The sequence below is a fragment of the Peromyscus californicus genome, unplaced genomic scaffold (genome assembly GCF_007827085.1).
Source record: "Peromyscus californicus insignis strain IS unplaced genomic scaffold, ASM782708v3 Scaffold_6__1_contigs__length_162567912, whole genome shotgun sequence".
In the NCBI taxonomy this organism is placed as follows: domain Eukaryota; kingdom Metazoa; phylum Chordata; class Mammalia; order Rodentia; family Cricetidae; genus Peromyscus; species Peromyscus californicus.
In genome coordinates, this window is record NW_026294584.1 from 162,439,297 (window position 1) to 162,452,704 (window position 13,408).

The 13,408-nt window shown below is 41.6% G+C and overlaps 1 protein-coding gene across 1 annotated transcript in view; it reads right to left on the minus strand.

Annotated features, from left to right (window-relative positions):
• LOC128098998 (regucalcin-like) overlaps positions 1 to 13,408 on the minus strand; it is a 96,338-nt gene that overhangs the window by 38,655 nt on the left and 44,275 nt on the right. The gene's annotated exons all lie outside the window — the stretch shown is intronic.

A 13,408-nucleotide genomic window follows, 5' to 3' on the forward strand; every position in this document is an offset into this window, starting at 1 on the left:
GATAGAGGGTTATGGTTGGGTTATGGTTATGGTTACAGTTACTGTTAGGATTAGATGAGGGTTAGACAAGCAGGGTAGGGTTAGGACTAGGGTTAGACTAGGGTTAGGGGTCAGGGTCAGGTTTATGGTTGGGGGCATTAGTGATGAAGTCAGGGTTATAGTTAGTGTTAGAGCAGATACTACAGATATTGGTGTTGGGGTTAGGGTTAGACAGGGTCAGGAGTTAGGGTCAAGTTCAGGGTTAGGATTAGACAGGGTCAGGAGTTAGGGTCAAGTTCAGGGTTAGGTCAGGGATAGGGTTAGACAGATTTAGAGTCAGGTTTAACATTAGACAGGGTTAGGTCAGGGTTTGGGTAACACTTAGAGTAGAAAGGGAATGGTAACACTTAGAGTAGAAGGGGAATGTACAGATGTTGAAATACATACTGGATCTCAACATTTGGTCTTAACCAAACCCCAAAGAAATCTTTCAGAAAACATCTTGGGTGCAGGCAGCCACAGGTACGAGCCAACATTCATGTACTACCTGAATATTAGTTGATCTCTGAATGGCCTGAGTATCTCACTCATATCTGGTCATACATAATTGTCCTATCCCTTATTAGGCAGAGATTTGCTTACTAAAGTTGGGGCTCAGATCTCATTCAATAAGAATGGAGTCTCAATTAAAATCAAGACCAACAGCTGATCCAAATCCCCACCCTCCAGCTTGAGGATGAATATAGATTACACCAGGAGCTGTCATCTTACCTTCAGGATATCACCACATGGCTAGCTCAGTATCCAGAGGCATTTGCAGAGACTAGGGGAATGAGTTTTGCAAACATCAAGCCCCAGTGCTAATTGTGTTCAAGCCCAATGCCACCTTCTGCCCATGTGTGGTAATATCCCATGTCCTGGGAGGCTAAGGAGGGAATCACCCCTCACATCAGACATCTCATAGAACTAAGAATTGCTGTTCAGACTGGAATACTCCCCTGCTCCTTGTTAATAAGCCAAACTCAAATGATTACTGGCCCATGCAGAGCATAGGTCAATTGCAGGGTTATGGACATTCACCCTACTGTCCCAAATCCACGACCCTTTTGAGCTTACTTCCTCCCACCCAGGCCTGGTATACAGTATTGGGTCTTAAAGATGCTTTCTTCAACCTATCCTTAGCCCTAAAGAGCCAGTCTTTATTTGCCTTTGAATGGCACCACTCTGAAAAGGGATATAATGGACAACTGACTTAGACCAGGCTGCCCCAAGGGTTCAAGAACTTTCCAACTATCTTTGATGAGGCCCTACATGAGGACCTCAGGAGTACTGGAGGGGACACCCACAGATCACTCTCCTGCAGTATATGGATGATCTCCTGATAGCAGCTGGCACTGAAGAAGACTGTAAGTTAAGTACTGGTGGTGTGCTTACAAACTTGGGAAGCCTAGGGTATCAGGCATCAGCTAAAAAGGCCCAGATCTGTCAAACTGAATTGACTTATCTGGGATATGTCCTCAAAGGGGGTCAGCATTGGCTCTCCGAAGCCCTCAAAGCCCAAAAACAGCCCTCAAAATACCTGCCCTTTCTTCCAGGAGGGAAGTTAGAGAATTCCTTGGTCATCAGGCTTCTGCTGCCTCTGGGTCCCCAGGTTTGATGAACTGGCCAAGCCACTGTGTGAGGCAACAATAAAAGCCAGCCCTTTCGATGGACTGAGGCTGAGGACAAGGCCTTCAATAAGATTAAAAAAAAAAGGCCCTACACTCAGCTCCTGCACTGGGATTGCCAGATATCACCAAACCCTTTCACCTATACATAGATGAAATATAAGGCATAGCTAAAGGGGTCCTTACTCAAACACTAGGACCTTGCAATAGGCTGGTGGCCTGCATGTCAAAGAGACTTGATCTAGTAGCAGCATGGTGGATCATTGCAACCACTGCCTTGTTGATTAAAGATGCTGACAAATTAGCTTTGGGCCAAGAGCTCCTTACCACCACCTGTCATACCATTGAGGGAGTGCTCAAACAACCACCTGGTTGATGGCTGAGCTGTGCTTGCATGGCTCACTATCAAAGCCTCCTCCTTATTCACCCTCACATCCAGTTTCTTCCAAGTGTGACCTTAGATCTCACATCCCTGTTCCCTGATCCGGATCTGGACACCCCACTACATGACTGTGAAGGAACCTTGAGCCAGGTACATGGACTAAGAAAAGACCTATGAGACCAGCCCTTGCCAGATGCTGAGCTCATCTGGTATATGGACAGGAGCAGCTTTATATGAGATGGCAGAAGTTACATGGGGGTGGCTGTGGTGTCAGAAGAGGACACTGTTTGGATGACAGCCCTCCCATATGGGACTTCCACCCAGAGAACTGAACTGATAGCCTTGACTAAAGCTCTGGAGATGGCAAAGGGAAAGAGGCTAAACATATACATGGACAGCCACTATGCCTTCACCATGGCCCATGTCCATGGGGCCATCTACCAAGAGTGTGGGCCCCTTACTGCTGAGAAAAGACTAACAAAAACAAACAGGGGATGTTAGATTTGCTGGCAGCCTTATGGATGCCAACCATTGTCCTGGCCATCAAAAACCTGATACTCTAATGGCTAGAGGGAACCAGAGGGCAGATTGGGCAGCAAAGGAAGCCATGGAACAGACAATGGATATCCTGAACCTGATGCTACCGGATCTAGGACCACTGGACCTCCCTGAGAATCCAGCCTATACTCCTGCCGACTTGTGCATGAAACAGCGATTACCAAGGGCATGGCAGCCCCAATGGCCAGAGAGCTAATGAATGACTGGCAATGGAAGACTCATCATGCCAGAAAAGCTGGCTAAAGTCCTCTTTCCTCACATTCACCACTCTATCCATCTCAGCACTCAGAATACAGAAGATCAGAAGGCAGTCCCATTTAAAAATCTTTGACCTTCAGCACAAGATCAAACAAATAGCTGAAAAATGCCTGGCCTGCCAACTCACCAATGCAGACAATCAACCTAAAAATCCTGGAACCAGACTTAGAAGCACCAAACCTGGTTCCCACTGGAAGATGGACTTCACTGGCAAAATGGTTAGGAATATCTGGCAAATATGTTTATAAATATCTTTTAGTATTTATAGATACAGTCTTTGCTTGGGTAGCGGCCTTTACTACAAGATATGAGACTTCTCAGATGGTTGACAGAAACTAAGGGCAGCAGCCATAGTGCTGATGGATGCCTTTTCCTTGATGTTTTCTGTATTTGTGTTATCTGTCCTTTGTATTTGTGAGAATTATGGTATTGATACATATATCTTTCAGTTCAAACATTATGTTTGACATGTAGCATAAGCTGCAAGGCAATCTATTTTTAGGGTTATTTTCTTGATTTTCAGCTAAGACCTTGTGGTACAAGATGAACATGCAAAGGCATTTCTTCAATCATTTTGATATATATATATATATGTTCCTGTATGACTTTGAGGTAAGAATGACCTGAAATGTCTTTGTTTTTACATTGTAACCATATTAGAATTGGATTTGTTAACTGAACATGCTTAGGAAAAGGCAGAAGTCTGTATGAATATATGTTCAGACTCCCTGAGTGCAAATTCTATGCTTTCCTTGCTTAGGAAAAGCATTTCTTTGGAAATGACTCCCATGTTCTCCTTGCCTCCTACAGGTAGGAAAATTTTCTCAGGTCTTCTCTCTTGGATGTTGTGGTGGCTGTTCTTGGTTACTTAACAGACTACCATTGGAATTAACTAATACCCAAAGAGTTGGGTACCCCTATGAGGGATTTTTCTTAATTAAAGTTTTGAAATGGGAAGACCCTTATTAATCTATGTCTTTTGAGGTAATGAGATCCACCTTTATTCTGGGTCAGACCTTCTGGCTGCAGCCTACATATGTAAAGGCTATTGAAGAAAGAAGCTCTCTTTTTGCCCAATTGTCCTGACTGTGACTAGAAAGATCATTCCTTTTCTCTCTTTAGAGTCTAGTTCTTATGACTTCTGGTAATACACTGAAGATCAACTGAAACATCCAGCCTTATGGATTGAATAATTACTGAATTCTTCAGCTTTCCATTCATAGACAGCCAATATTGGACTAGCTGGACCACACCTGTGAAACATTCTAATAAATCCACTTTATACACACATAGAGAGATTTATTCTATCAGTTCAAGTAGAGAACCTTGACTAAAACTGCTGTGTTTTTTTACCTCACCACTGACAAAGATGTGTTAACTAACAATAGTGCTTATAAAGGCATTTTTCCTTGCTCCAGTTCTCTCTAAGTAGTCAACTTATTGTGAAGAACACACTTATTATTGTTCTTAAATTGTCAAGGGATTAAAATGAATTTTAGAAGAAAGCTCCTAAAGCAATAGAGCCATCATCCAGCCTTCTGGCATGAGAAAGACCTATTATCTTATTTGTGACCTGTTTTCTGCTTTTCTCTCCTGGTTATCTGAAGTCCCTGTGATAACCAGGTAAAAAGTACCTTCATTTCACCTGTCCTCAGTGTGAAGCCACAGAACAAACATCTCCTTTTTTGTTCTAAAAAATTTCTTTAATTGTTAATATTCTGGACCCTCTTCCACCTGAGGGATTCTCTCCACATTGTGTGATAAACTGTGCAAGCTAGCTACATTGTGTCCAGGAGGAAGAAGTGTCTATGGGAGTGTGGGAAGATAGCAGGGTCAGCTATTGGAGCCGGGCAAGTGCTATTGAAATGCAAATCTCTGCAGATCTGGAAAAGGCCCAAGTCTGGGGTGGAAGGCAGAGCCAGGAACCACTGTGCTGTGTTCTTTGAGAGTTGCTGATAGCAATAGCTTTATCAGAGGCTGTGTGAGTATGCAGCAGGTGACAACTAGTGTTCAGATGTCAACCCATCAGATGAATGGTTCTCTGATGGAGGAACCCTGTCAGGCAAGGATTGTAGGGCCATGGACTCTGAAAGACTAGATTGCTCCTGTCTGTAATTTCACATGTGCAAAACCAGCATGGTATCTCCTCATTGCCATGCATTTTCACACAACATGTATATCAAATCCCATGATTACATCTTAATCTTAATGGGCACATATATTTGTGGATGGTCAGGAAGATGATTTCTCATTTAGCTGTATAATTTTGATATATAGAAAATATACTAAAATAATCTTTATAACTAGATCTATTGTTCCACATTATGGTGAGAAACTTAGAAGCCTGTTCTCTATAATTACCTTATGGACAGGGCATTTTGGCCAAATAAAGAGACTCTAGGTCACAAGCAGAACTTTCACAGATTGTACTCAAGAACAAAATTACAAAGTGTCTGGCTTTGTTGATTCAAGATCCTTCAGAAACTGTATCTCCTTGAGCTTACCTGTTGCCAGCTGATAATGGATTCACAGAATTCACCTGCTTTGACCCTTTAGCAATTAATATTTTGTATGAACATTCTAACCTCAGTTTATGATATAAAACTCAAGCTTCAATGAACTGTTTATTATTACATTCCCAAATAACAAATAATCAATAAACCAAGTCCGAAGAAAAGTGGTTTTGTGTCCAGCTAACTGTGGATGCCACTGGCTGGGAAAATGCCAAGCACCTTGTTACCACCCTTATATTGACATGGTAAATAGCTCTGTTCCTTATTGTCTATTCTAGGAATTATGCTATGGACTTAAGGGCTTTGAAACTTTTCTGAGTTTTGAAAAGAGTATCCTATTAGAAGTATGCAGATAGCCAAGTAGAGGAGAGGAGCAAGAAAAAATGAGCTGAAAAGAAGCTGTAGAACTAGAGAGAGAGAAGAAAAATGAAAATGACTCTCAGAACATTTATAGGTTTTCTTTCTTCAGATATATAGAAACCTATTTTTAAAGACCATCAGATAAAAATGTTTGATGCTCTAAAAATATTCATCAGATAAAAAAGTAAAAGATTTTGCTATGCTGTGAATTTTTTTCTCTGGACCCCATCGTAGCCTTGGAGCTAGACTCCACAAGCTACATTAATTAACCATACTGTAACCCTAATGGAGCTGCTCTTAACACTCAGGCCTCACTACCCAATCAGAGCCTACAATTTGACCTGCCAGTCAGAAGTGGTACAGGGTTCTTTTGGGCAACAGGCAACAGGCTTGGCTTTGTAGCAGAATTGGCACCAGTGGTTTTGTGTGCTGTTATGTGAGTGCTGCTGTATGAAGCTGTGAGGGGAGCCTGGGCAAGCTGGGAAGCAACAAGATGGTGAGCAAGAGGCTGCTGTCCTCAGATGGGGAGGAGCAGGTGGTGAGCTGAGGGAGCAGGTATGGAGGGTCTTCTCTAGGCCTGTGTGGGAACCTGTGGCCATATTCTCTGTCCTGTGAGGTCCCATACAGTCCTTACAACTCCCTGGATGCAGGCGCCTGCCTCTGAATAACTTTGCTCTGTAAGCTGTATCTGTGCAGAGCATTGGGAACAGGAATCTGTGCTTAGAAACATCATTGTAGTCAAGATCAAGATGGTTTCGGTACGTCCATGGAAGTCAGGTTGCATAATTCAGAGAGGCCTAGTTTGTTTAGTATCTTCTAGAAGGTCTGCACTTTACATTTAACATTTAGGTGTAAGATTCATTTGAAATTAATTTTGTGGAAGTTGTAAATGGCATCTCTTGTGTTGAGTAGCACTCCAATATTAATCTGTGATGTCGAAGAGTAGAATTGGTGATATAAAGGATTTACCAATGCTTAGGAGATAGTAAGTCACAGAAAGTATAATTTTGCTGAGAGAGGACTGCCTATAAAATACACAAAGATAAGTAGTATGCTAGATAATACTCTAACAGGCCTGTTAGAGATTAGGATGCTAGGGAACACCTTTGTTCAACATGATTGTCCATACATTTGGCTTCAAACCATGACAAAAGAGACATCCCTGATATATAACCATCCACTAGGCCCAACCCCATTTCAAAGAACAAGCCTCTAACAAGTTGCTGAAGGGGGCATTACAGGGTCACAACCAACATTAAGGCCTGGTATGCCAGGAGGGCATTTTCTTTTTGAGAAAAGTACAGATCTGCCAGATGGACAAAATAACACTTAGTGACAACTATTTGAAATGGAAAAAAAAAACTGTTGTGTTGGGGTCTGGCCTGATCAAGCAAGGCTTTTCCTGAGGCCCTCATGTATAGAGAAGAAACAAGCTTGGCAGAATTATTAACAGCCTGTGGTCTAGGCCTTGAGAGTTTTCCCCAAGTCTCCAAAGTGTAGAGCAAAAAATAGAGCTCCTTCTCTAAAACCAGCAATGTACTTGGGAGAGCTGGTTATGAACTGGGCAATGAACTTCGTGGAGGGGTTGATTCAGGTCCTGAGAATCCAACTTTTTCCATCACATGGACCTATGGTTATTAGTCCCAAGGCCATGGCAGGCTTAGTCAGTAATGTTCTTGAGATACCCTGTGTTCCCCTTTTGCAGCATTATTTGATTAGCCTCCTCCTGAATTTGTCCCATTGTATGATAGTTACTTCTGACTTCATAGAAGTCACCCATTTCCTTCTGTTTCTCCCTGGAAGTAGTATACATGATGCTGTTCTTCTTAAGAAGCTTACTTGGCATTAGACATAGCTTGTAGAAGACCTTCCCTACCCAGCTTTTATCTTTTCTGCTTTCTACTTTTCCCATCTTTCTCATCTTTTTATATAAAAAGTCAAATATTGGTATCCTTTTTAAAGTTTCATTTTCTTTAAATACTTTACTGCTGTATTTTCCATTTGTCTCTGCTCTCCAATGTTTCTCAGTCATTAATAATTAATAATTTCATTGCTTTTGTGTCAAGTTCTGTTGATTATTTCTGTTTAGAGCAATGCCTCCTATAGCTTAGGCTTGCCTAATGCTATGCAATTGAGAATTGCTTTAAACATTTAATCTTGCCTCTACTTCCCAGTACTGGGAAGACAGTCCTGCAACTCCTTTCAGGCTGGGCCCTGCCTAGTCAGTTAGAGGAAAAATAGACTAGTAAATGAGTATCCTTTAATCTCTCTGGCTTTTATTGGAGGCTTGCAAATGAAGAGGGACCTGCATGAGAATTGAGTTCATTGAACAACTTTGAATCTAGTGTAATGTGACAGTGCAGAAATAGAGGGGCAGAAAGTAGGATGAAAGAAAGTGTTCCTACTTTGACAGTAGTTGGGATTAGCAATGAGTAATGAGGCAATCAATTTTTGATGATCAATAAATGTCCTGACTGACCATATGGGATCTATGTTTGGTTTCAGGACTTTCCAGTTAAGAAGCAAAATGTTGGCTGTACTGGATGTGTAATGGGATGTGCATACAAATTTAAACAGCTGCTGCAGTTTAAAGCAATAGATTCACAATAAGACAGATTCAGATGTAATGCTTTACAATGTGTGTAAAATATACGTAGCCTTGAAAGAGAAGAAAAAGGTGATATATGGTGATATATAGTTATATAAACAAATACATAGTTTTAAAAAATAAAGTCTTTAAAGAGACAGTAAAATTAATATAAAAAACAAGCCACGTGAAGATGAATATTATACAGAGAATCTGGATTGTGTTGTCTTTGGGATTTTTTTTTTCAAGACAGGGTTTCTCTGTGTAGCTTTGCACCTTTCCTGGAACTCACTTGGTAGCCCAGGCTGGCCTCGAACTCACAGAGATCCGCCTGCCTCTGCCTCCCGAGTGCTGGGATTAAAGGCGCACGCCACCACTGCCCGGCGTCTTTGGGATTTTTAACTGCAGAAAAACATTTGATCATAAAAGATGTTGAGTTAAACCAAAATGTATATTTTAAAGATACCTTGACTTCAAAATTTGGATATAAGGATATGTTGCCTTGGAAAGGAGACTCTGCTTTTGTTTCCACAGAAAGCCAGAGGCTATGGATTTGTTCAAGATTAAGATACATCAGGTTTGACCAGCCAAGACCCCCTGAAAGGTCTCCGATGACACTATGGCCCAGATGATCCAACATTCAGAATGGTTTGAAGGCAACTGGCTCAGACAATACAGCCTCATGGACTATTCCATAATCCTAAAATTTTCTTTGTGTCCCCATAAGATACAGCGCCCCCCTCCAGCAGGAAGTAGTAAGAGAAGCTGCGCCCAAATTCCCAAATATACCAAGCTGACTTTGGAGATGTGTAAAGGTTAAAACCTTCCTTTTTAAGAAAAGGGGAAGTGCTGTGGGATGTTCTGTATGGCAAATGTGTTGCTGATTAGTCAATAAATAAAACACTGATTGGCCATTGGCTAGGCAGGAAGTATAGGTGGGACAAGGAGGAGAATAAAGCTGGGAAGTGGAAGGCTGAGTCAGAGAGACACTGCCAGCTGCCATGATGAGAAACAGCATGTGAAGATGTCTGTAAGCCATGAGCCATGTGGCAAGGTATAGATTAATGGAAATGGATTAATTTAAGCTGTAAGAACAGTTAGCAAGAAGCCTGCCACGGCCATACAGTTTGTAAGCAATATAAGTCTCTGTGTTTACTTGATCGGGTCTGAGTGGCTGTGGGACAGGCAGGTGAGAGAGATTTGTCCTGACTGTGGGCCAGGCAGGAAAACTCTAGCTACAGGCCACCCTGCTGGTCCTCAGAATAGCATCAGTTCCACTACTGGGTAAGCAGAGATCAAATGACTCAGACAGCACAGGCCTTCCTAGCTCTGCTACTCCACCCCAGCGACAGGGCCCTAGTTTGGAAAATTTGCATTTTAGTAGAAATTCTTCTGATCCCCCAGAGCACTTCTTGTGGGCTGCTGGCTCCGCCCACCTCAGCTTCCCAACATGGTGGTGGTTTACCGCCAGCTCTGGGAGCTATCGTGGGTCTATGCTTTTATCCAAGCAGCGTGTAGCCCAGAAACCTCTTTTTTTGTTTTGTACTAGCAAAGGCTAAATCCACCACGCAGCTTCATGTGCCACTTGCAGAGGCCTCATTCCCGCCATACTGCAGGTTGAGCATGCACGCTAGGAACCCACCAGTAGCTCAAACCAGCAGCTGCCGCTCATTTGAGAGAGACAATTAGGAAGCTGTTTTTAGCTCCATTTTAGAATCTTTTCTCAGGTTTTAGGTGGAAACTCTTGCCACCACGTTGGATGCCATTTGTAGCTAGAGTTTTCCTGCCTGGCCCACAGTCAGGACAAATCTCTCTCACCTGCCTGTCCCACAGCCACTCAGACCCGATCAAGTAAACACAGAGACTTATATTGCTTACAAACTGTATGGCCGTGGCAGGCTTCTTGCTAACTGTTCTTACAGCTTAAATTAATCCATTTCCATTAATCTATACCTTGCCACATGGCTCGTGGCTTACAGGCATCTTCACATGCTGTTTCTCATCATGGCAGCTGGCAGTGTCTCTCTGACTCAGCCTTCCACTTCCCAGCTTGTCCCGCCTACACTTCCTGCCTAGCCAATGGCCAATCAGTGTTTTATTTATTGACTAATCAGCAACACATTTGCCATACAGAACATCCCACAGCAGTGGCCCTAGCTAATGAGGGACTCTGGAAATGCTTAGCAATCAGGAGTACCAGTGGGAGGGAGTTGAAGATTCTTTCCAAGATTCTCCTCTGGTTTTGCTGGAGGGACCTGTGAGTGTGGGAGTCACTGACCCCAAATGAAGAGGAGCAAGTCTGCTGAGCTGTCAGAACTGCTGGGACTTAGATGGACCATGAACCAGACTGTGTTTCTGTTGGTCCATGTGTGACTTGGACAGTGGCCTTTTCCTCTGAGCCTAATTGTGTTTGGATTCCCCTGGGAGAAAGTGATTCTGCTGCCCTGGCTATGGAAGGCAATGTACTGGAGGCCGTGGGAGTATACAGCAGGAGACAACTAGTTTTAGACAGGTCAACCTACCAGATGAAAAATTCTCTGATGGGGAGCCCCACTTGGCAAAGCCATGGGGTCACTGACTGTAAATGCCTGGTTGCTTCTGCCTGTAATTTTTCTCATGTGCAACTACATTTCTTCCCTAAAAGCAGCTATTGGTGTTTCCCCACTGCCTGTGTGTTTATCTTGTGAAAATATTCCATCTATTGGGCACATATATAGCTGTGTATGGTCAGGAAGATGATTTCTGCTTAAGCTGTATAGTTTTGATGAATAGAAATAATATTAGGATAGTTTTCATAACTGACATAGGAAAGTAACAGTATTCTCAGTCACAAAGACAGCTTTTCACACATTTAGTGAAGACCTCAAAACGAATTCAAAACAGACTAGCTGCCCCTGCAGAGAATATACAAAGTCAATTTCCAAGTGTCTGTTAAACTAATGTCAGGCATGAAGCAACTTTGGTAGACATAACCCCCTACAGCAATTGACTGTCTGCACATACTCCTTACTACACAAGTTTCAACCAACTAACCCTTTATTGTATAAGTCCTGAATTTCAATGTCTGGGAATGCTCACCATGCAGAGTTACATGCTTCCTTTACTCACCATGCCTGGTCAGCATGACCTCCCTAGCCTGAGAGAAATTGTATGACTTAATATGTGTTATGAGAATGGGTCAGACCCTGAAAATATAACATATAATTGTCTAGAGTTTGGCAGTTGAAGTGTGTGTGTGCTGAAAGGGAGATGTAGCTGAGTGGGTAGAGAGATATAGAAGATATAGCTCTATAGAAGAGAGATGTGTATGTAGGAGAGATGTATGTGAAGGAAGAGATGTGACTGCATGGTGGGAGAGCTGTACAGATGAGATGTATAGCTGTGTAGAAGTATATTGCTGTGTGGAAAATGTAACTCTGTGGAGAGAGATGTAGAGATGTGTAAAGAAAAAGTGTGAAGAATGTGTGGAGTATGTAACTGTGTGTAAAGTTATGCAGCTGTGTGGAGACAGATTTTCAGAGAGAGGATTTTTTCAAAATGAAGTAAAAGAAAAATATACCATCTGAAAGTATGTGTTTCTTTAGTTTCATATCCCTTAGATAGAAAAGTTTAGTTCTTGCTACATTTGTGGATTTTTTTTTCTTTGCATATACCCTGGTGCTGCCTGGAGGATGGTCTCCCACAGGCATCGGCAGCTATGGTGTATGTAGCATCACTGCCTAGTGTGCAGTGATCGGCAGATCACTTCCATTTGCAGAGAGAGCTCTATAGCATGGAGCCTTTCTGGAAGAAATATCAGAAGCTGGAGGGTCAGAAACATAGTACTTTAAGGTCACATTGAGTTAATTTTGTGCAAGTTGTGAAGCCTGTGTTTATTTAATTTGTATATACATAGAATTATAGTGAGCTGGGTAACGTTGATTAGATTACACCTTTCCTAGCTGAGTTCCTTTGGTCTTTTGATTAAAACTTGACTATATTTTTCTGCTTTTGTCTTTGGCCTTTTCTTTCCATCTCCCTTATTGTTTCACAAATATTGTACACATTCTTCATTGTTGTAGCTTTGTGGTAAGTACAGAAGCATCATTGTGTCGATGTGTGTACTATTTTTTCATAATCCTCTTGAGCCTTCTGAGTGTTTCCACTTTGCATTTAGCTTTGGAACAGCTTTCCTTTAAGAAATTTTTGGATTCAATTTATGCTGTAAATTTACCACACACTGTATCTTAATACTGATGCATTATGTTCCCAAGAACCATTTATTTACTTCCTTATTTATTTAGATTTTCTTGTTGTTATTATTGTTAATCTGTGAAAGACAGCTTATTGGATAAAAAGTATTATGGGGATTGGCAGGTGGTTCAGCTAATGTTCTTCTTGGGGATGACCTGAGTTCATATCCCAACACCCAAGTTGGAAGGCTTATATCTACCTGCTAATCCAGGAGATTTGATACCCTCTTCTTCTGGTCTTTCACCTGCACACACATGGAAAACATTCTTACACACAAACATATACACAAAAAATGGGGATAAAGTTGTTTTCAAAAGTTTTGTGACTTATAAAACAACTAGAGCAAAACAAGTTGCTTTAGGTGTATAATACAAACCATACAATGATTCCTTAAAAATCTATTATCTTATATTTGGCTTGGAAAAGTTTTCATTTCTTCACTCTGATTCAGACTTACAGGCAATCATCAATCTTAGGAAACAAAATGGCTTCTTAGTGATCCTAAGAGACATCCTTTCTTTATCATAGGAGAATGAGATCCTTTTAGTAGTCAAAAGTATTTTCTACAAAGTTAAAACAGCAGAAGGTTTCAAGTGAATCTCTCCAGTTTTGGTGGAACTCCCTCCTTGCCCAACCTGTTTTCTGTTATTGGCAAAAGAGAGAGCCAAGGTGAACATGATGAGTGCTGGTCAATAATTTCTGGAGTTTGATTTTGATTAGAATTTAGTAGTTCTCACTTAAGGGACCATGGTATATGTTTGTAGGTCTGTATTTATGTCTAATTTTTTCAGTGGTATGATCTATGTTGTTGATTTTATTAATCATCATCTAAATATATTGTTGTTTCTCTGGAAAATGATGGACCTTCACC